The sequence below is a fragment of the Diabrotica virgifera genome, chromosome 8, assembly GCF_917563875.1.
Source record: "Diabrotica virgifera virgifera chromosome 8, PGI_DIABVI_V3a".
In the NCBI taxonomy this organism is placed as follows: domain Eukaryota; kingdom Metazoa; phylum Arthropoda; class Insecta; order Coleoptera; family Chrysomelidae; genus Diabrotica; species Diabrotica virgifera.
Window position 1 is genome coordinate 40,580,928 of NC_065450.1, and position 25,727 is coordinate 40,606,654.

The window sequence follows — 25,727 nt, forward strand, 5'->3', positions numbered from 1 at the left end:
TTCAAAAAGTAAATAGGAAGTATAGGTAATTTGCGAATACCTAAATTTGTTTGTTTAGCTTGTTTTATCGAAGTCATCGGAAACAAACCGGTAATTTTTTTTTAACTAGAATAAATTTAAGTGGTAAAAATTTCATTCGGACAGCTGTGTCCACAGGTTTTAAATTTGATCGATTTTTAGAGTATTGATTTTGATAATAATATTCTGTATGCTTATTTTATATTTCTATTTAATTCCTTTTCCTAATATTTTTTGCCCGATTAGAACCAACTAAGAGATACTGAAACCACGAGAGACGATAAGTAGAACATAAGATAATTTAGATATTTTTTTTGTATTATAAAAAGGCACCCTGAGATTTTTTATTAATTTTTTTGTATGATTTGCGACAATTGGATAAGTGATTAAATAATTGATTGGAGTAATCAAATGAAGATTAAGTGATATTAAAGAAATAAAAAGTAGATCATAACAATACATATACACGAAATTTTCGATTGTCTAAATCTGACTGAATTGAAAAATGGTTCAAATCCTATCTAAAAGTTTAGCAAAAGACTCACCCATCCATATATCAACTGTCCAATTTTGGGACGGTGTAGATTTTACGGCACTTCACATTTATGATCTGTTTTTCGTTCTCGTCGCCAAAACTTACAAAAAGTACGAAAATTTAAATCAGACCTCGGCGGCTTCTGATAGTAGGTACTGATCCTTACTTTCCGAATGCATGTCTAATTTTGAAAATCGGTTATAGCACTCAAAAGTTACTGAGCTCAGAAATTTGACTCAGAAAATATTTGTGGGTATGTATGTATGTATGTATGTATGTATGTGTGTATGTATGTATGTATGTATGTATGTATGTATGTATGTATGTATGTATGTATGTATGTGTGTATGTATGTATGTATGTATGTATGTATGTATGTATGTATGTATGTATGTATGTATGTATGTATGTATGTATGTATGTATGTATGTATGTATGTATGTATATATGTACATATGTACGTATGTGTGTGGAAAAGTTACACCGATCTGAATTTTGTTTCTGTGTTTCAAAAGAGGGTCGCGGCCCATTCAGAACCGGTGTAGTTTGTGATTTTTGACCGCCCATAAGCCAGCTATATCACTTGGTAGGTACAACACGCCATATTTTTTGGAATTATGTATCTTAGGTTCAAAGAGAGACATAAAAACCGGAAAATATACCAAATCAATAGCGCGTGAGTTAAACTTTCAAATTTTGCCGAAGTGGTTATGATCGGACATACACACGGCTCAGTATAGTCGAAAAACTGAAAAACAATTACTGAAAATTTCAACATCCGAATTGCGGCAATAATTAAACATTTGTAGGACTTTAGACGTGTCTAACGGTGTATACCTCATATCTTATAGACACTACTTGTCAATGCCTTTCAAACTCATGTGTAGTGATCAAAATCGGTTAAACCGTATAGAAGTTATCAAGCTCCAAAAGTTTAATCCATTTAACCATTATCGCCGAAACGATTTAGTTGCAGTGGTTATGAAGCTAAGTTGATGAGTCAATCAAAATTGATTAGAAAAAACTTTAAAAAACTCCTGATACATAAACAAAAAACCGCCAAAGGCCGTAAAAATGAGTGGCGCACACAATGCTCCAGCTATAAAAGAGCTGATATGAATATTATGTGGCGCAAAAATGTATTTTTATTTTGATGGAAAATAAAATTCTAGTTTTATTTTGAAAGATTTTTCCATAATATTTGCTAAGTTTGAAGTAAAACGCGTAACAAAAGAGCATCAAAATGCAAACTATATCAAAGTCACTTTTTTGAGGCGGATTTTACTTCAAATGAATCAAATATTACGGAAAAATCTTTCAAAATAAAACTAGAATTTTATTCTCTACGACAATGAAAACACATTTTCGTAATACTAATACCAGCTCTTTTGTAGCTGGAATATTGTGTGCGCCACTCATTTTTACGGCGTTTAGCAGTTTTTTTTTTATTCTTGTCATTAGCGTACTGTAAAAGTTTTAAGTAAATAAATAAAAAACTAAGTTTTTAATCTAATAGCACATAAAACAACATCCACAAATGTTACTCTACATCCTACCAGATTGAAAACAAGACGAAAACGGCGTGTTCGTTGAGCAAAATATTCCCATGAGATTTTTTTGCATAATTACATTCGTAAGACATCCCAGAATAAGGTTCAAGATGTCGCCCACATGAAAAGTGGGCCAAATTTTTTTTAACACTTTTTTTTAAATCAAATTGCAAGAATCAATATTTCTGGATAAAAAAGGTCTCCTATAATTTTTCCCTAAAGTTGATGGTTTTCGAGTTATAAGCAATTTAAAATTGAAAAAAACGAAAAATTGCGATTTTCAAGGCTTAATAACTCGGTTAAAAGTTATTATTATGAAAGTCAGAAAGTGACTAAATCAAAGTATAACGCCCCCCCTACAAGATCCCGAAGAAATTTTTGTCATTGTTTTATTACTAAGCTGTTATTTTTAAGTAATAATATTGAGCACCATGCTCGTGGTAGCCGCCCGTAAATGCTGAGTGCGAGAGAGATGCCACTCCGGCAGTCCAATTATTTTGATCTTACTTGCACTCACATTTACGGACGCCTACCACGTGCATGGCGCTCAATATTAATACTTAAAAATAACAGCTGAGTAATAAAATAATGACAAAAATTTCTTCGGGATCTTATAGGGGGGGCATTAAACTTTGATTTAGTCACTTTCTGACTTTCATAATGATAACTTTTAACGGAGTTATTAAGCCTTAAAAATCGCCATTTTCGTTTTTTTTTAAATTATAAATTGCTAATAACTCGAAAACGATCAACTTTAGAGAAAAATTATAAGAGACCTTTTTTATCCAGAATGGTCCAAAAAACCGACAAAAAAATTGTCCGGGCCAATAATATTGATTTTGCAATTTGAATAAAAAAAATTGTTAAAAAAATTTGGCCCACTTTTCACGTGGGCGACTTCTTGAACCTTATTCTGGGGTGTCTCACGAATGTAATTATGCAAAAAAATCTCATGGGAATATTTTTCCCAACGAACCCGCCGTTTTCGCCTTGTCTATTATTAATTTTTGATTAAATAAATAAACATGAAAGAAATTCTCTGAATAAGCAAAGTTTATGCACACGAATTACTGATATTTATTGTATTTAAATTAGCTGATCTGTGTACTATAAGGCATAGGTTTGATTAACAAAAATAAAAATTTATAAAGTTTTAGCTTGATTTGGATAATCATATTACAAAAATACCTGATTAAAGAATTCAGTTTCCTCATACATACAGTAGGAAAAATGAAGGGATACCCATGAACGAACATATAAAACACGCTGTATTATTATTACATGTACTTGCGCTGGGCAATTTTTTTTGTGACACGGTCACCGGAAAATACAGCGTGTTTTATATGTTCGTTCATGGGCATTCTTTCATTTTTCCGACTGTATATCTATCTAATTAGCCTTCTTTGGACATAGGTCTCTCAAACCCAGAGGCGTGCGGTCCATGCAAGCGGGGGAAGCAACGCTTCCCTATTTATACTTCGATATAAGAAAATATATTATTAATTAATATTTAATAATCAAAATTTTTTCCCTAATCCAAGTAATCTACATATTACCTAGGCAATAGACATTGAAAAATATTAAAAATTAATCGCGTACGAACGAACTCAATATGCACACAATTCAACTATTCGGTCCACTCTTGACAGAAGCGCATCTCAAAATCGCCGCTTGTCATGCAGTTGTCCCGATTAAAAATTGGTCAGGGTTCAATGACGAATGAAAGCGATCGTCCTATCGCCTTCCAAAAGTGAGATGCTCCGACAGCTAAGGGGTGCTTAGGTCAACATAAATTCGCTTAAAGAATATTTCGATTTAAATTTTTTGCAGAGATTTTTCCTTTTACTGATCTTTTATTTGGCATTTTACAGAAGTCAAATGACATTGCATTTTGTATAAGACAAATTGATGACTTTATTAATACGATAATTAAAAAAAAGAGAGCAGTTTAATAGTATATTAAGTATGGAGAACGGTAAGGGTTTTATACCGATCGAAGACAATTGTTTGGAGGAGCAGCGGAGCGACGACTCCAATTATTGTCTGAGATCGGTTACCCTTAACGTTCTACATGCTCATTACGTTTTTTGCACGATTGATACCATTATAAATTATAAAATTAAACATTTTCGTCATATTGACTAGTTTCATTCATTTTATCAAGATAGATACTTTGGTTGTTAGGTAATAACTAGGGTGCATAACAACAATGGAGAATTGAGTTTTTATTTAGTTGTCAATAATTTTAAGTACAATTTTGATTATTATAAATTAAAATATGAGCGAAAGTGAATTTGAAGAAATTGAACGGGCTTGGGAAGAAGAGTGTTCCGCAATTATTCCCGAAAAATCCAAAATCCGTTATCAAAATACCTACCAAAGTTTTAAAAAATGGTGCGAAGGCAAGAATTTAAGAATCGAAGAAAAGACTCTATTGGCATATTTCGTTCAAAGACATATGCAGTTGAAAGCTCCTGGAAGCCTCTGCGCAGAATATTCAATGATTAAATCCACCGTTTTTCTTTATGATAGCATTGATATTTCCAAGTTTTCAACTTTGATCGCGTATTTGAAGAGAAAAAATGTTGATTTTTCTCCGTTTTTCTTTATGATAGCATTGATATTTCCAAGTTTTCAACTTTGATCGCGTATTTGAAGAGAAAAAATGTTGGCTATAGGCCTAAGAAAGCGAGCCTTTTTACAAGGCAGCAATTTGAAAAATTTCTGATGGAAGCACCGGATGAAGAATTTCTAGTTCACAAATAATTTAACAAATTGTACCATAAGTTTCAATATTAATAAATAGTTCGTTAGTTTTCTTTATTCTTTCAAAAAATAAATTAAAATTAAGAGCTTTTTAACTCGACGGTAAGTGAATTACTCACCGTCGAGTTGGAGTACTTACCGTCGAGTTGGATTACTTACCGTCGAGTTGCTAGTAAATGTCACCTACTGACGTAAAATCTGTTACGGTAAACAGTCAAAAATGATCAATCGTGCAAAAAAATATTTGGGATAAAACTGAAAATATGGGGTTTGAAAATAAAAGAAAAATAATGAAGATTGATAATATCGGAGACAGAGAGAACGGAGGAAACAGAGAGACCTTTTGATAATATTCTACAACAAATGAATTCTAGCTTCCAAAATTTTAACGATTTAATATTTGTAGAATTAAAATATATAATCTTAATATTTCTAATTATAATTCATCAAAATTTCCCACAGAAGAATTTATTTCACTATACGATTAAATAATGAAATTGTTTTGATATCCCAGCTTTGCATTCCCACTTAAGTGTTGTTCATGAAACAGCTGACATTAGTGATAATTATAACTACTGGTTTAAACAAGTCACTGTGGGAAGTGGTCAAGTTGTGTGAATTAGTACTAACTATCCCAGCCACACGTGCATCAGTTGAACGAAGTTTTTCAGTATTAAGATGCATTAAGAGATTCAAATTAAGAGTTTAAAAGAAATTCAACAAGCGAAGACAGACTTTGAAAGTCAGCCCTATTATCCATTGAAAAAGACTGCAGTCAACAATTATCAGAAGTTGATAGGAGAATAGACCTCAAGTATAAATAAGTGTCATATTATTGAAAGTTGTGTGTTGTGGAAAATGCCTCGGAATATAAATTTTTTTTTAAATAGAATTCTTCTTTAGGAAACCAAGCCCGGCGCGAGGACTCAAGGCCCGAGCTAGCAATACAGATCAATGATAGGTCACTAGTCACTAAAAATAGCGGGAATAGAGTGCCTCACACATTGATCGGGGTAGGATTTAGTGTGTGAGTCCTTGTACCCAGGAAGTCTCACATAAGCACTTTGCTGATAGAGAGCCCCTGCGCATCAGAGTGTTATCAGGTGGGAAGTGGCTCGACCCTCGACCCTTAAGAAAATATTTTTATATCCTTATTGAATCGCTTCCCCTTTCGAAAAAGTCACCGCACGCCACTGCTCAAACCTTTTCCATTCTTCTCTGTCTGTCGCAACAGTTATCCACCTAGAGCCCACGTGCTTCTTGACATCATCTGCCCATCTCATATGTGGTCTTCCTCTGCTTCGTTTATATTCCCACGGTCTTCCAATTTATAATAATTTTGTTCTATCGGTCTTCTTTTTGTCTTATATTGTGTCCGACAAATCTGAATTTAAATTTTGCACTTTCTTGTCTCACATCCATGATGTTAATGTTTGTATTACTGAATAGATAATTGAATAAACTTTCAAATGAGCTATCACACGACCCCCATTCTTATTTAAAAAAATTGCGAATATGTCATCACGCCCAAATGGATGATGGTCTCTATTATGGCATATATGTCAAAAAACATAATCTTAAAATGAAATTAGACCTGTCTCGGGATTTTTCTCCAAGTTTGCCTATTCACGAAAAAATGAATTTATTCCACAAAATTATTCTGAACTCATTTCAACATTATTTTGAACCTATCTATATAAAACTGAAGGGGTTAGGCGCAAAATTTCGACCCCAGTGCTTTTTAAATGCATTCATATTTTTTTCGAAGCTTAAGAAAACTAATAAGTATTTTTGAAAAAATTAAACGCAGAATGAATGATTACGTTATTTCCGAGGGCCGAAAGTCCCATAAAACTTCTACAGGCTGTTTCATTGGGAAACTGAAATACTTTAATTGTGAATAGAGGTCACCGGAATCACAAGAGAAATCCAGGTCCGGATTAACAAAAAATTATAAAGCAATTGTGACCTTAAAACAACACCCTGTATTTTAAAATTCTGAAAATCTGTTTTGCATATTTGAAAAGAGCACAAAAAACTAAGTCTAATCGTTTGCTTCAATTTTTTGGCCAGACAATTTTATGACTTTAATTTTAAAATTATATTTAATTTTTAAGAACTCTGGCATTAAAAGGTAGGTATTATTAACTTTTAATTGTAAATTATTAAAGTTATTGAATAAATACTTATTTTAAAATTAATCAATACTTATTTACCACATTGGAACGACCCAATTATTAATCACAAGAAAAATCCAGGTCCGGATTAACAAAAAAATAAAGTAATTGTGATCTTGAAACAACACCCTGTATATTGAAATTTTCAAAATTGTTTGCACATTTGACAAGACCACAAAAATCTGAGTTTATCGGTTTGCTTTAATTTTTCGTGAAGGAAATTTAATGACTTGAATTTTGAAATTAAATATATTGATAATTTTAAGAACACTAAAATTAAAAAGCAGATTTTTAAAGCACTTTTAACAATAAAATATTAAAGTTATTAAATAAATACCCATTTTAAAAATAATCAATACTTATTGACGACATTCGAATGACCCACTCACAAATCACAACAAAAATGCAGGTCCGGATTAACAAAACAATATAGAATATAAAGTAATTGTAACCTTGAAACATCACCCTGTGCAACGCCTCGCCGCTCGTGCGCGGACGCTACGTTGCTACACCGGCTGTCAGATGACAACAAAGGCGTAGCCCGCTATGCTCTAGTGGAGATGGGGGGGTTCGTTGAGACTTCTCTTTTAACCTGAAATAGATATTAACTGGGCGCCAGGCAAGTTTGCAAGTGTATGGAACAAATGAAATTAAGCGATACCTCACGTAAAAATTATCTATTAATAATAAGTAAATAAGTAATAAATAAATTTGGTCTGTAAACATGCAATAATTAACAAAAAAATAATAAAATTAATCATAATAATACCATAATATTGAACAACCACAACGATAACCTACAAAGTAACTAGATGCGCCAAAGCAAATAGGGCTTCTAGCCCTCAAAATTAACCGAAAATTATAAGCGTCGCATGAGCTCAGGCGCAACCGCTGTAAAACAAAACAAAAAGTATAAGAAACCGAAAACACACTAGGTACTACTCACAAATAAACTAAAATTAATAAAAGCTAAAGAACATAAACGCAAAAAAAGTAAATTAATCAAAATCCTTATCTTAATTCTGTACTGAGGTATCCAACGATGTATCCAATTCCAATAAGAAGAATTACCAGTAATATATCAACGACGTAAACAAACGATTTTAGATACAACAAATCTTAATACTGAAAGAATAAATCGGAAGTGATTGGACGTAAACGGAAATAAATCGGAATAAATGGAACTAAACGGAATCAATGTAATTGGAAAAGTGGAAATTAACATCGAAACCCTAAAAGAGAAAAATAGTATTAGAATATCTACTTGTATTTACACTATTACATTCTATAAAATTAAATCTGAAATTACAAGTTAACCTGAACTGTCAAAATGACGTCTATTATTACAGCAATTAATATTAAGAAAAATAAAAACTAAAAACTGACTGAAATGACGTCAGAGAAATAATTCTATTTTAGTAGCAATGTCAAAAAGAAAAAAAAATGAAAACTGTAAATTAATGTAGATTTCTTCAAAATGACGCCTGAGCAACGATTGAAATTCTATATCAATCAATAAATAAGAAAACAATAGAAGATCTTATACTAACCTTTGGCCAGAAGGGTTTTCCAGGGGCTACATATACAAAAAAATTCTTCTACTTCCCACAGAGTATTTCCAACAATAACTAGGTACTATCTACCCCTATCTATTTTGTGGTTTAAGGCCTAATAACTGCAAAAGAAAATAACAACTCTCAGAGAAACGAATAAATAAAATGCTCGGAAATCAACAACGCACCTATAGTAGTGCTTAAGAAATCGAATTAAGACATACCTGATGTTCTTTTCCTACAGAATGGCTTCAGGAATCGTTACAGCGTATCTAAAATGGTGCTTTGAAAATAGGTCCCGTTTCATACGGTGTGCACTCGACAACTACACAAAATGTACCTACAACACTACAATATGCCAAGTTCAATTAACATAAATTCAGGCCGATGTCCCCAATGAGGGTGATCTATCCAAGATCAATTGCCTGAAAACTTATGTTCCAAGTAGCACCCCAATTTTAGAATTCGACGACTGTCAAAAAAGTGACTTACCGTAACGTATCCATGACAACCCTTGCCAAATTCAAAGTCTGCTATCTATTCGATTATACAGGGTGTCCCGAAAAGAATGGTCATAAATTATACCACACATTCTGGGGTCAAAAATAGTTCGATTGAACCTAACTTACCTTAGTACAAATGTGCTCACAAAAAAAAGTTACAGTCCTTTGAAGTTACAAAATGAAAATCGATTTTTTTCAATATATCGAAAACTATTAGAGATTTTTTATTGAAAATGGACATGTATAATTCTTATGTCAGGAACATCTTAAAACAAAATTATAGTGAAATTTGTCCACCCCATAAAAAATTTATGGGGATTTTGTTCCCTTAAACCCCCCCAAACTTTTGTGTACGTTCCAATTAATTCATTATTGTGGTACCATTAGTTAAACACAACGTTTTTAAAACTTTTTTGCTTCTTAGTATTTTTTCGATAAGCCAGTTTTTATTGAGATGGGGCTTCTTTTTCAATATATTTACGTAAAAATTTTATGGGGGTTTTGTTCCTTTAAACCCCCCTAATGTTTGTGTACGTTCCAATTAAACTAATATTGTGGTACCATTAGTTAAACACAGTGTTTTTAAAACTTTTGTCTCTTAGTCTTTTGTTCATAAGTCACCTTTTATCGAGATGTAGCTTCTTTTTCAAAATATACCTAAAAATGTAAATTATAAATATATTTTCAGATTATTAACAGGTCTGGTCTCTATAACCGTACTTAACCATATACAAATATGTGGTGGATTCGACAAATATTCAAACGATCTCGATAAACACTGGCTTATCGAAAAAGTACTAAGAGGCAAAAAAGTTTTAAAAATAATGTGTTTAACTAATAGTGCCACAATAATAATTTAATTGGAACGTGCACAAAAGTTTGGGGGGGTTTAAGGGAACAAAACCCCCATAAAATTTGTATGGGGTGCACAAATTTTACTTAATTTTTTTTTTAAGATATTGCTGTCGTAAAAATGCCACATGTCAATTTTCAATAAAAAATCTCTGAGAGTTTTCGATATATGAAAAAAAATCGATTTTCATTTTGTAACTTCAAAGGGCTGTAACTTTTTTTGTGTGCACTATTGTATATAGGTAAGTGAGGTTCAATCAACCTATTTTTGACCCCAGAATCTGTGGTATAATTTATGACCAATCTTTTCGGGACACCCTGTATATTTAAGAAAATAGGAGAAATGTGGAAAACGATATGAAAGAGTGGAATAAACTTATTAATAAAAATAGTATATAGATGATTGAATTTTTAAAACGTAACACCTGTATATTGAAATTTTCAAAATTCGTTTGCACATAGCTATGAAAAGAGCACAAAAAACTAAGTTTAATTGTTAGCTTCAATTTTTTGGCCAGAAAATTTAATGAATTTAATTTTGAAATTCTCGAAATTTTTAGGAACTCTGGGAACTCATAATAATAATTTCGATATATTTTAAAAGTAATGTCATTAAATTGTCTGCACAAAAAATTAAAGCGCAACATTAAACTTAGTTTTTCGTGCTATCTTCAGGTGTGCAAACGTATTTTAAAAATTTCAATATACAGGGTGTTTTTTCAAGGTCAGAATTACTTTGTATTTTGTTGTTAATACGGACCTGGATTTTTCTTGTGATTAGTAAGTAAGTCCTTTTAATGCTGTAAATAATTACTGATTATTTTTAAAATTAGTATTTATTCAAATAACTTGAATGATTTATTAATAAAAGTGCTTTAAAAATCTGCTTATTAATTTCAGGGTTCTTAAAAATTTGAATATATTTAATTTCAAAATTAAAGTTAATAAATTTTTGAACAAAAAATCAAAGTCAATCTATAAACTCGGATTTTTGTGGTCTTTTCAAATGTGCGAACAATTTTTGAAAATGTCAATATACAGGGTGTTGTTTCAAGGTCACAATTACTTTATGTTTTTTTGTAAACCGGACCTGGATTTTTCTTGTGATTAATAATTGGGTCTTTCCAATGTGTTAAATAAATATTGATTCATTTTAATATGAGCATTTGTTCAATAAATTTAACAATTTATAATTAAAAGTTAATAATACCTGCTTTTTAATGTGGAGTTCTTAAAAAAATTCAATATAATATTAAAGTCAAAAAATGGTCTGGCCGAAAAATTGAAGCAAACTATTAGACTTAGTTTTTTGTGCTCTTTTCAAATATGCAAACAGATTTTCAAAATTGCAATATACAGGGTATTGTTTTAAGGTCACAATTATTTTATAATTTTTTGTTAATACGGACCTGGATTTTTCTTTTTATTAGTATGTCGGTCGTTTGGGTTTTGAATGGGAGATATATGTACCAAATATTAAAAAAATATACAGGGTGGTTCTAAAGTTATGGCTTAGGAAAGAAATGAGCAAAATCTATAAAACACCCTGTAACTCGGATATAAATGTCGGTAGGGCAAAAAATTTAGTATACCTAGAACCGCCTTGGTGACCTCTATTCACCATTAAACTATTTCCGTTTCCCAATGAAACACCCTGTAGAATTGTTTAAGTTACAGAAGTAAAAAGAAAAGAGAAAATTTAGTGTGGTTTTTAATTTCAAATATCTCTTTCAAAACAAACTTTTTATTTATGCTAAGGAACTTTCAGCCCTCGGTAATAATGCAACTTTTCATTCTGCGTTTAAATTTTTTAACAATATGTATTAGTTTTCTCAGGATTCAAAAAAATTACTGCATTTAAAAAGCATTGAAGCCGAAATTTTGCGCCTACGCCCTTAAAGGACATTATAATAATTAGTCCAACTTACACTCTTTTGAAGATTTAAACAAAATATATTGGAGTAATTCCTTCTTAACGCCGCGCCGTGAGCAAAACAAACATCTCAATGTCCTCTGCTATGACAGTCAGAGGATCATACTGCCCTCCTTAGCCAAAAGGGCGTATCTCAAAAAACCTAAATTTTCACAATTCACACTTTTGTTATATTTTCATCAGCACTCACACTTTTTCAATATTTTTCAATTTTAACTGCCCCAAAGTGTGTTTTATAATACAATTATATTTTAGATTACTGAATTTTGTAAAATTTGTTACTATGTATATACAGAGTGGGCCAAATAAAAGGAGCCACCCCGATATTTGGCAGTATTTATTAGATTTTAAGAAAATAAAAAAACAGGTCAATTTTTGATCTAAGGGGGACACATTTTTACGGTACAAACATCTGTCACTTGTAAACTCCCTCCCTTCCACTTCCCCCACCCCTTATTTTTGAATAGGGAATAGGGGTCGTGTGCTAGCTCATTTGAAAGGTTATTCAATTCTCTATTCAGTAATATCAACATTGACATAAAAATTTATACAGGGTGTCCAAGAAAAATTATTTTATATTAAATTAATTGACACAAAAAGAAGAATGTTTGTAATTTATTTAACTCAGAATACATTCTACTGATGATAAAAAAGAGAAAACAATGTTTATTTGATAAATAAACACTGTTTGTTGCTTAAATTCAATATTCAACCTACCAAGAGGCAGATGGGTGGAAGCTTGAACATTAAAATTAAGCAAACAGCAGTGTCTATTTATCAAAAAACATTTTTTTCTGTTTTCTGTCAGCAGTAGAATGTGTTCTGAGTTAAATAAATTACATACAGTCTTCTTTTTGTGTAAATTAATTTATTTCAAAATAATTTTTCTTAGACACCCTGTATATATTTTTAAGTCGATGTTGATATTACTGAATAGAGAATGGAATAACCTTTCAAATGAGCTAGCACACAACCCCTATTCCCTATTTAAAAATAAGGGGTGGGGGAAGTGGAAGGGAAGGAGTTGACAAATGACAGATGTTTGTATCGTAAAAATGTGTCCCCCTTAGATCAAAAATTGACCTGTTTTTTTATTTTTTTTAAATCTAATAAATACTGCCAAATATCGGGGTGGCTCCTTTTATTTGGCCCACTCTGTATAAACAAACAATGAGATAAGCCTTTTTTGCTTAGTATAAGTCATAAATTTCACTAATCGAAAAGGGCATTTCTATCGAAAATTTTTTGCTCAATTAGAAATCCAATGAAATCAATTAATTTGTGGTCATCTGATTGAATACAACCAATAAAACCAACATTATACTGAAAACAGATCCCATGGGCTGTTTTCACTCAATCATGTAGCTATGGATACCTACATTTCGTTTCATTTCGATTTTGACATTTCAAATATTCAATATTTCAAAATGTCACGAAATGGTTGTAATACTGATGAGAATATTAATGAAATTATCGAATCAAATATACCAAAGAATACTGTTTACAGTAAAAAATTTGTATGTTAATTGCACATTTAAATAAATTGTTTCTGCTCTGTATTTTTTTTTCATAACCAGCAAAAAATTTTCTATCCGAATAACCCTCGAACATTGATAAATGCTCAAAAATTTTTTAACAACTTTCTCAAGCTTGTTGCTTACAGGCAACAGACCTCCGCCTACGGCGTCGGTCTGTTTCCAAGCAAAAAGCTTTCGAAATCTGTTATAAATTTTTTTCGAACAATTATCAATGTCCTTGGGTTATTACTACTGAAAACAAATCAGTCAGTGTGATACCTTTTTAGTGCTAACACTATTAATTAGTTTTAAGGGAGTTTTCTGAACACTTGAAACTTAAACACATTTACCAAAATAATTAACTTAATAAAGTGCAGAAAACAACAACAGGCTGAATTGAATAAAGATTTAATTAAATAGCAAAACTTTTTTTATAAAATTGAGAACTTTATTAAACAGCCCTTTTTTAATGTTTTACATACTCAGTTAAAGCAAAAAAAAAACTTTTCCACAAATTAACAGTTCTAATCAGACACTAGAAGATTTTCCCAAAACTTCATCAGCGGTTTTCCTATGATTCCTCCTAGGTTTTTGATTATGTTGTTCTTCTTTTCACTAGATGTTCTCTTATAAGTTACTTGAGACTTCAGTTAAGGAAAATGTGGTTTTTTGTGATTTTTTGAGTTTAGAAAATTGATTTCCTTATACTCCTTTTCATCAAAGTCATTTTTGTATTTAATTGACTGTTTACCTCTTGAAACAACTACTTCTGGCTTGTCATGCAGGTACAGTTGTGGTCGTGGTACAATTTTGTTGAGTTTGTATTGAGATAAGAAGTCATCCCAAACAAGAAAGTTTTTTATGTCCATGACATGAACATCAGTTCCAATTTATGCATTTTTGACTGCAGTCACAAAATCTGTAAAGGCATAATCTGTTCCCCATGCGTGTCATGGACAGCTCCACTTTGTGATGGAACGAATCTGCTGCCATAAATGTATGGCCTGGTTCAAAATATCTTAAGGTTACTTGTGAAGTGTTTGTTTCATCTGAATTTATTAGGTACAATATAGCAGAAAATAGAGACCAGTTTTTGTTTTGAGATGAACAGTTATTTAACCATATTGTTATGTTTTCCACATTCCTTTTAAACAAAACAAATTAGTTAAAAGTACTGATTAACTCGTCTTTGGTCCGACCAAACAGGCCATCGTGCCACACAGTAGCAAAAGGTTTACAATGTTTCTGCTTTTCTCCCACTGGTACAAATGTTTCATTGTACACAGATATTCTATGTGTAAATATGGCAGATTTAAACATCTCTAACCTGGGAAGCATAATTACTTTTTCCATGTCCGCGCAATAAACTATAGACTTTACATTTTCTTCCTTTTCTTTGTCTTCAGTGTATAATTTTCTTGATTTATTTGCCTTTTCCTTGTGAGCTTTCCATTTAGTGCCACTCTCACATGACTCATCCAGGTTTTCTTTGTCATGGGTTTTGTCATGTTCATTAAATTCCTGACACAACTCGCACTCCTCGTGGCCAAGTTTAGCTATTGATATAATATTCATGTCTTTAGCTACTTTTCCATACTTTTCATATGAACACACAAAAGAAGGATTTTTTTCTTTAAGCCTTTAAATATACAAGTGAAGCTCAATTCGCTGGTAAGATATAAACGATTAGGAGCATGCTCCCTGCGATAATGAGCGATCGAGGGTCCAAAAGATTTGATGTGCTGTTTGATTAGGTCGCTATTAATCTTGTTGTGAGGTTCTTTCGTACATCTTGAGTCTTTTTTAGGAACTACAGAGTTTCTGTTGCTTTTTTTTTTGAAAAATGGCTTTGGCAGAGCCAATTAGCTAGACTTCTTTGTGATTGATTGCAGATTCATAGTCATAAATTTCTTATAAACATAAGTACATTCTACAATATTATTTTTATAGATACATTGGTACATTGTGTAGCTTTTTTTTTATTTTGTTTTTTTTAATTATTTTACTGTTTTTTTAATATATATTTTAATTTGTGCGAAACACTTCTTTTTTTTTTATGTGTTTCTATTTTTTTTTCTTTTTTTTATGTTTGTTTCTATTTTTTTTTTATTTATTATTTTTTTGTTATTATTTTATTATGTGTTTTTTTATATATATTTTTTTTTTAATTTTTTCAAACCACATTAACAAATTATGCCTATTATATTACGTTTACAACTTGTATTTACATAATTTAACATGTTTATAAATGAGATGAAGAATTTCCATATCATTTGTAAATATTAAAGTATTAAGGTTTATTGGGAAAAAACATTTTAAATCTTTTAATTCCTTATAAAGGTCGTTTATTTGAAAATGTTCCGGAATACTTTGTCATTACCTTTGTCATAGCTCGAAGTACTTATAAAAAAAACTTTACACACTATTACAGATTCTCCATTTTCATTTTTCAATGTGTAACGAAATGAGTTGTTTCTTTCATGAGACTCAAACGAAAATGAATCAGCTGAGTTAGGTACTCTTGCTCTCACCTCGCCATCCGGCACATGTTACAATCAGCGAATTAAACATATCTCAGAGATAAGTCCTATTCGCTAAGGAAAGTTGTCATTTCAGGTTATTTGTTTCTAAAACAAAGTGCCTTAACTCACAGAAAGGCCTTTTTTGCTAAGTAACTTGAGATATGACTTTTTGGCTTACAATCTGAACAATTTATTTAGATGTGCTTTTTTTTCTTAGAGTTTTTAGCCTGTTTCAAGTTGAGATACGGCTTTTCCGCTTAGTACTATGTTCCGGTTAGTACATAGCAACACTAAAGTGAAAAGAACAGAAAATAACAAAAATTTGAGATACGCCCTTTTGGCTTAGGAGGGCAGAATAGGATTGACATGCAGCAAGCCCAGAACGGATGATGACTGTATCTGCATCTGTTTTTTTTTTAGCTTTATCGACAACAAAAACTCTTGATAGAGCAGTTGTGAAAAGATAATATTGTTTATTTTGTTCTTTTCATTACCAAGAAATTTATCTTAAGATAATGTTGGTAGAGTGCTCTTATACATATAAATAAATAAGCGCACAAAGTAGGGTAGGTTTTATAGCAATTGAAAGGGTCGATAATAAATTAATACTAACACAGTAATGTTAATAAAATGATAAATTGATTTAAAATAGTATCAATATTAGAACACTGAGCCTAATGGTTAGTTTTCATCGTATTCTTATGAGTGTTCAAGAATATTCTTAATGAACTTAATGAACAAAATAACAGAAACAAGTAGAACATATGGACTAGATATAAACACCAGCAAGTCCAAGATAATGATCATCAGCAAGCAAAACATAACTAGAGGAAATCTATATTATGTGAACCAAATGTGAATTGAACGTGTCTCACAATACAACTACTTGGGAACTATAATCAATGAGTCGTGGGGCAAAACTCAAGAGATTAGATGCCTCATCGGAAAGGCAAAAAGTGCAGCCTTGACTATGAGCTCTGTGTTCGAGAGCCATGATCTCACCCTAAAAACAAAAATAAGGTTCCTTAAATGTTACGTGTATTCAGTGCATTACATGGACTCAGCTATAGGGAGTAGAAACGTGGACATTGAAGGCAAAAACTCTATCGAAACTCCAGGCTTTTGAGCTATGGTTGTACAGAAGGATCCTGAAGATACCATGGAAAGACAAAGTCACCAATGAGGAAGTAATACGGAGGATGACCACAACTGCAGATTTAGTCAACATCGTGAAGAGTCGTAAGCTGTAGTACCTGGGACATATTATACAGTCGACTCTCGTTAATTCGAAACTGGGAACTCTTAAAATATTACGAATAATTTAGTTTTTGAAATATCAAATGGTTCGAAATTTGTGAGAGAAAATAAATAAAACTTCGAATTATTAAGTGTTGATTATTTATTAACTGCTACTTATTCTATAACGATGACAAAAGTTTAGAGGTACATTCGTGTACATGCATACTTCTTTGTATTCTTAATGTGAATTAATCAATCTTTGGAAAGAACTGTATTATACTGGTTTGCTTCAAATCACATTGCTGCTGCTCAGACTGCCCAGTAATTTTTTTAAGAGAAAAAAGTGCCTGAAATGCTTTTCATCACTTTCGTTTTGTAGTCAGAAGGTTTGTAAGGTATCGAATGAGGATCTTGCTTCCTTAACTGACACCTCTGCCAAAGGTTCTGATGTATCGTACTCATCTTCATTGTTACTTTTTTCATTCGTATCTGTCGCAGATAAAATTTCGCCATCGGTTAGTGAATCTGAGACAGCAACATCTTCATCCACTTGAGCAAAGTCAGAAAAACTCACACCGCTGATGTCAACTAATGGTTCTGAATGGAAAACTGTACTTACTACAATCTTTCCGCCTCTTTCTGTCTGCAACTTTTTTGTTGCTAAAACCAGTGCCATTAAAACACAAACACACACACACACTCTGCAACTTTGAATTTTCGAGTGTTGGACGCCGATGAGTTCGAATTAATGCGTCGTTTTTTTATATTAGTCGGAGAGATATTTTTTTTTTTTATTTATTTATTATTTATACATATGACCTGGCCTCTAGTGACTAATCCAGGTCGTTTTTTCCTGATGGGATTACAGATATTTTTTTTTATATTTTTACATTTTTTACTCAACTATTAAATCTATTTTTACAATAACAATTTGCCATAATCTCTTAATTACGTATAACAAACAAATTTAAATAAACAATTTAAAATATTTTTGGTACTATCAACTCCCTTCTAAGTTATAAAGACAGTCCCTCTATTTTCAGAAGAGAGTTGGTAGTTTTTTTTTTTTTTTTTTTTTTTTTTTTTTTTTATTTTTTTTTTATTTTTATTAATTATGTATTGAATTATTATTTTTATTTATTTATTTTATATTGAATTATTATTATTATAATTGTAAATATCTATTTTTGAATTTATATTTTATTTTATTTATTTTAACTTTATCTTACTCAACTTCATCAGGGTTGGATTATTGGTTGTCTTCTTCTATTATTATAGATTTCTTGTTGTTTTTTTGATATTATTTGTGCGAGATTGTTTAATATTTCAAAATATTCTTCATTTTGTAATATATCTCTTATTTCAATTCTTTCTAATCTTCTTCTCATTTCTCTGTGTTCTTCATTTTCTATAGAATTTTCACAATGTAACACTATATGTTCTGGTGTACCTAGTTCTCCACATTCACAATATGCATCATCTTTTAAGTTAAATCTTTCCAAATATGTTGGGTACGGTCCATGTCCTGTTAAAAAGTGTATTAAACCTTGTTTTGGATTAAAATAATTTGGAATGTTTTCTAATATTGGTATAAAATTGTATAAACGTCTAGATTTTGTTGAATTTTCCCATTCATTTTGTCTTTTTCTATTTATTATTTCTTTTAATTCTCTTTTATTTCTTATATCTAATCCTATTATTTGTATTATTTTTTCATGTTTTTCGTTTTTTAGCCAATAATTACATGCTCTTTTTTGTGTTTCTAAATGCATTGGCATTACTCCAGTTAAAACTGTGAGTGCCTGTGTTGCAGTTGTTCCAAATGCTCCCGTCATTCTTACAATAGTCGGAGAGATAGAAGCGGATTTTGTGCGTGATAAGTAATATGGAAAAACTATACGGGGATATGTTGAATTAGTTGTGTACATGATTTTCACCAACGGCCGGAAACCAGAGTGGGGGCCAAGGGTAGTTATAAGGGGTCAAAGTCGCGGTTTTTATTATTTTTTTTGTGACGCTTATGATCGAGATAGTGCACCAAAATTTGCGAATAAGTAGGTCATGACGTAACTAAGTAAAATCTCTAGGAACGGAACGCTGCGTGGCCGACAAAGGGGTGGGGGTAGGGGTGAATATAACAAATATAAAGGGTTTTTTGCGACGTTTGTGATTGAGATAGTGGACCAAAATTTAGGAATAAGTAGACCATGACATTACTAAGTAAAATCCCCAAAGCCGGAAACCAGAGTGGGGAACGAGGGTAGTTATAAGGGGTCAAAATCGCAGTTTTTTTTATTTTTTTTTTTGTGACGCTCATGATCGAGATAGTGCACCAAAATTTGGGAATAAGTAGGTCATGACGCAACTAAGTAAAATCTCCAGGGGTGGCACGCTGCGTGGCCGACAAAGGGGTGGGGCAGGGGTGAATACAAAAAATATAAGGGGTTTTTTGCGACGTTCGTGATTGAGAGAGTGCACCAAAATTTGGGAATAAGTAGACCATGACATAACTAAGTAAAATCCTCAGAGCGGGGAACCCGAGGTGGGGGACGAGGGTAGTTGTAAGGGGTCAAAGTTGCTGTTTTCATTACTTTTTTTGTGATGCTCATGATAGAGATGGTGCACCAAAATTTGGGAATAAGTAGGCCATGAGGTAACTAAGTATAATCTCCAAGGGTAGAACGCTGCGTGGCCGACAACGGGGAGGGGGAAGGTGTGAATATAAAAAATATAAGGGGTTTTTTGCGACGTTCTAGATTGAGATAGTGCACCAAAGTTTGGGAATAAGTAGACCATGACGTAGCTAAGTAAAATCCCCAGAGCCGGTAACCAGAGTTGCGGATGAGGGTAGTTTTAAGGGGTCAAAGTTGCAGTGTGTATTATTTTTTTTTGTGACCTGGCGCAACACTTGTCCCCCACACAGCGTTCCGCCCCTGGATATTTTACTTAGGAAGGTCATGATCTATTTATTCCCAAATTTTGGTGCACTATCTCTATCACGAGCGGTAAAAAAAACCCATATATTTTTATATTCACCCCTACCTACCAACCCTTTGTACCCCAAGCAGCGTTCCGCCCCTGGAGATTTTACTTAGTTACGCCAAGACCTACTTACTCCCAAATTTTGGTGCACTATCTCCATCATGAGCGCCACAAAAAAAAATAATAAAAACCGCGAATTTTACCCCTTACAACTACCCTCATCCGCCACTCTGGTTTTCGCCTCTGGGGATATTACTTAGTTCTGTCATGGTCTACTTATTCCCAAATTTTGGTGTACTATCTCAATCATGAGCGTCACAAAAAAAAATAATAAAAAACGGGAATTTGACCCTTTATAACTACCTTCCTCCCCAACTCTGGTTTCTGCCTCTAGGGATTTTACTTACTTATGTCATGGTCTACTTATACCCAAATTCTGGTGCACTATCTCAAGAACTAACGTCGCAAAAAGTCCCTTATATTTTTTATATTCACCCCTACCCCCACCCCTTTGTCGTCCACGCAGCGTTGTGCCCGTAGAGATTTTACTTAGGTACGTCATGACCTACTTATTCCCAAATTGTGGTGCACTATCTCGATCATGAGCGTCATAAAAAAAATAATAAAAACCGCGATTTTGACCCCTTATAACTACCCTCGGCCCCAACTCTGGTTTTCGGCCGTTGGTGAAAGTCATGTACACAACTAACTCAACTTATCCACGTATAGTTTTTCCATATTACTTATCACGCACAAAATCCGCTCCCAGCTCTTAGACTATATAGCAATGATATCTTTCGTTCGACTTACCAAGTGTATAAAAATATATTGATTTAGTTCGAAATATAAAGAGATTTTGTAGGAAACTCGTGATAACTTTGAATTATAGAGAGATTCGAATTATCGCAGGTTTGAATTAACGCGAGTCGACTGTATTGAGAAATCAAGACAGATATGTGTTAATGCAATGCATTTTACAAGGAAAAGTTGAAGAAAAAAGCACCCCAAAACGAAGAAGATTATCCTGGCATGCTAACCTGAGAGCATGATATAGAAAGACCTCAACACAACTATTCCGTATAGCAACCAACAAAGTCAACATAGCCAGAATGATCGCCAACATTCAAAACGGACAGGCACCCTAATGCTGGGGCTACAGCAACGTTAACGTCTAACGTCTATTATTGTATTAATTAACACACCAAAAATGATGGAATAAAATGCGCGTTAAAGTGACTGGCCACACTTATTTTAGCGTGTAGTCAGCAGAAAACGCGTTTTTTAATCCAATAATTTCAAGATCGAAGTCGAAGCTGCTACTCTGTTATATTTTATGAGTGCTAATTATTATTTTATGAATTCGTATTACTTACTTACTTACTTTCCGTGTCCGGAACATCAACAACTTTAAATTCTGTATTTCCAATGGTTGGCCACATAGATGGCCCTGTCATTTGCTATAATTAAGTCTTGTTCTGTGCAGGTCTCTCTCATCTCTGTGCATGATAGTAGATGCCGGCTGGTCTGAACCGCGCCACAGTCGCAGGTATCGTCCTCCTGGTATCCCCATTTTTTCAGGTTACTAGCACAACGTGAAACGCCGGTTCTTAGTTTGTTTAGCGCTTTCCCAGTCGGATAAGGTAAATTGTGTCCAGCAGCCATTTCCTCCGAGGGAGGAAAATGTGTCGCGGTAGCTGACGCTTGCCATAGGTGTATTCGGCGCGTCTCTGACGCTTCGGGGATGGATCCTGATGTTTTCAGGAAGCTTTTCCGAGATCTTAGTCTGCTTGGCTGAGTTTGGTGGTCATATAAGGGGTGTCTTCGGTCCGTCTCCTGCTTTTTCCGTTCTACCTCTGACGTAACCTTCCTCCTGATAGGTGGTGGAGCAATTCCAGCAATGGGGTATACCTCTTCGATAGGTGTCGGTTTCAGGCAACCCGATATTATACCGACCGTTTCATTTAGAGCCACGTCGACGTTCTTTGCGTGAGCAGAGTTTGCCCATACTGGTGCTCCAAACTCCGCGGCCGAAAAACATAATGCCAAGGCAGAAGTGCGGAGAGTGTGTGGTTGTGCTCCCCATTTTGTATTAGTTAGCTTGCGGATGATATTATTTCTGGCACTTACTTTCTTCTTGACATCTTGACAGTGGTATCGGTAAGACAGAGTTCTATCCAGACGGACGCCAAGGTATTTTGGCGTCTTGTTGTGTTCCAGCATCTGACCACTCCATTCCACCTCCAGCGACCTTCGGGCATGCTTGTTTCTCAGGTGGAAAGCACATACCTGGGTTTTTGTGGGATTGGGTTTCAAATGGTTTTTATCATAGTATAGAGCTAAGTCTCCCAGGGCATCTGTCAGTTTCACTTCGACTTCATTGAAGGTTCTTCCCTGAGCTGCCACCGCTGTATCATCAGCGTAAATAAATTGCCTTGTTTGTTGGTGTATGGGTTGGTCGTTGGTGTATATGTTGTATAGAATCGGCGCGAGGACACTTTCCTGTGGTAGCCCATTTTTTTGGTCCCTCCACCGACTGTTCTTGGACTGGAGCGTTACGTAGAAGCGTCTATTCTGGAGGAGACATTTCACTAACCTTGTTAGTCGGAAATCCTTTGTAGTTTCGTAGAGTTTTGCGAGTAGCCGTTGATGGTTAACTGTATCATAGGCGGCAGTTAGGTCTATGAACGCTACTCCTGTTATTTCCTTCCGTTCAAAACCATCTTCAATATGTTGGGTGAGATTAAGAATTTGACTGCAGCAGCACTTTCCGGGCCTGAATCCTGCTTGTTCTGGAATAATTTTAGTCTCCACATATTCTGCGATCCGGTTCAATTCGTATCATATTCGTATATAGGTTTAACCTTTAACTACACGCGCTGGCGTACTTTGTACGCCAGATATAAGAATTCTACTGGAAATATATTTAAAAATTTAATTTTTGACGTTGCGTATTTTTCTAACCTATCACTGGAATGTGCTGTACAATTTAGTTTTAGTTTCGTTATAATCAGCGTTCTGGAAAGATCGTAATTTACATTTTATTATTTGTTGTTTCCGGTGGTGGACAATATACCCCAGGATTATAACGTGTGATCCAAAACTATTGTCACCATAGGTGGCTTTGAACGACAGAGATAGCTATACAGTGCATGTCTATTCTTAATTCAGATATACTTTCCAGTTTACGTCAACTTTGCAGTGTACGTCAACTTAACAAGAAAAGTTAGGTTATGTAGTTTGTTTGATTTAATTTATTATTGTTACTTATAATTTTGTTAATTCTTTTTATTTCTGATTAAAGTTCTGTGTTATGCTTTGACTGATTTTTTATGTTTTATAATGTTAATCAAAATTAATTGATAAACCAATGATATAAATTCAGATTAAAACAAGACACACGTAATTTTTTGCACGGCTAACTTTGATCCCAATAATTGTAAATCGCTCGTTATTACTATAAGTCGTAATATAAGTACATATTTTAATTGTTTTTTAGTCATTATGGCAAAAAATATATTTTTCTTTGTAAACAATACCTTTTCTCCTGTAAAAAATCACATTTAAAAAAAATTTTTATTAGTAATTTTATTTATCATGGAATCCAGTTATTCCATGATTCCAGTTATAAATCCCAATTGGCTTACTGAAAAGGAACTCCAAGTATTCACTGATGCCGAATAAGGTTTATAACAAACAACTAAGTGTATTTTTTCAAAAAAAATAAACAAATCCGCTGTTTTTAAGTGTATTTTCTTGTGGCGTACAAAGTACGCCGCGCGTGTAGTTATGGTATAACTTGATGCGCGGGTAGTTAAAGGTTAAGAAAACTATGCATGACATCAAATGCAAACCAGCTTGTTTTATATACCTCATTCGTTCCCATGCCAGAGTTTAACGATTTTTTATATTTACAGGTTTGAGACTATCTCATAAGTGTGCCCTTTTTCTTTTTCAAATCTTCCACACAAAAAAAGACAATGTTGTCACAATTCGACGCCAAGCGTCACCATGAACACCACGATTTTACGTGTTTTTTGTCGGGGATCCCATAAGCAAGTTTCTGTTTCGAACACTGTTAAAAATTCAAGTATTTTCTCGTTACTCTACTCCATTTTCGTAGAATAGTAATTATGTAACCTATATTTAACAAAACAAATTACTCTGCTGCGCTGCAAACTAGCACTTGTTGAAACAGTGCAAATGTAGCCACAACAACGCGATAAGTAACGAAGTAACTCCTTTTGTAGTGGAGTAACTCCTTTTGTAACTCCATTTGTAGTGTCGACGAAAGAAACCGACACCCGATCTATCGCCTAAAGTTTAACGGCAATAATAATGGCATTAACAAATTAGCGCTCTAAGTCATGGCTTAGCTTAATTAACGGCATAAGACCTTACTGTGGCCCCAGCATAAGAAGAATATTCAAGAATACGGTCAACTACAGAGCGCTGTAAGTAAAACCCAGATAAATTCATAAAGCTAAATAATTTTTTAGTAACGATTATTTTGAAAAGCCCTCAATAAAGTTTTCCTGATGTCATTTTATTATAAAATGACCAGAAAAAAATTTAAAAAAAAAGTAGAAAAGTAAAGTAAAATAAAAACTAGTAGGAACAAAGTTGTAGACATTTTAATTTGCTACTCGTACAAATTATTTCTTATACAATTTTCGGTAGAGTAGCTAGTTTACTAAATACAACACGAAACCCTTTTTCATCCCTTTATCCAAGATAGCGACCGAGGGACAATAGTGGCGACCCACAAACTTAAACTTAAGCTTCTACTATTCCCTCCCCCCTAACTACCAAAAAAATTAAATTGTGTCCTCTAAAAAAATGATTTTTTTTAATGGCATGGACTTTATGTCATTCAGCCAGTCACAACATGAGTATTAGTGTCATGTGTAGTGTGTATGTTGAGGAAGTGTCTTGTTACTTTGCAAAGTCGACGTCATTGTCTTTGCAAAGAGACGCTAATTGTATTCGAACGTCTGAGGTCCCTCCGGTGAGTACCGATTAGAAAAAATGATGATTATGAGACTTTTATCGCTTTAAAAATAAATAAAAACATCTGACAAATGTACTTACCGGATTAACACTCACAATGTATGACAACGCTAATTTAATTTTGAAAATATCACCAAAGTTGTTCCGACCAGTTTCTCTCAAAATAAATATTTTGAAATGTCAAGGCGGTGTGGACTTGATTAGATAACGAATTATTATAATTACTGCCGTGGCCGAAATAATCTATTGAAATGTTACATTTAGTGTGCATTTCTTAGAGGAGTCAATTTTATTTTTTTAATGTATAGCGGGGTTCAGTAGAAGCTTTTGGGGTCGGGACCCTTGTCCCCCGACCGCCATATTGGAAAAAGTGCTGCAAAGGGCTTTCACGCTGTATCTCCTAAAATAGCAACCCTACAGAAAATGTAGTTACACATAAAATGTAACAAATTAAATTTTCTACAATTTTACATCTATTACTTTTTATCGTCAAGTGACCAACAAAAAAGTTATAAACAAAAATAAGAGAAAATTGATGCAAACGGATTACTTACGGGTTTTTGATTTTGTCAA

At 33.2% G+C, this 25,727-nt stretch overlaps 1 protein-coding gene across 2 annotated transcripts in view; it reads right to left on the minus strand.

The window, feature by feature from the left end:
- Positions 1 to 25,387, minus strand: part of LOC126889535 (cytochrome P450 6k1-like) — a 45,035-nt gene extending 19,648 nt beyond the window's left edge. For both annotated transcript variants that reach the window (XM_050657887.1, XM_050657888.1), the window contains exon 1: positions 25,236 to 25,387. The gene's annotated coding sequence lies outside the window, so the exon portion shown is untranslated. The remainder of the gene's footprint in view (positions 1 to 25,235) is intronic.
- Between the last annotated feature and the right edge of the window lie 340 nt (positions 25,388 to 25,727).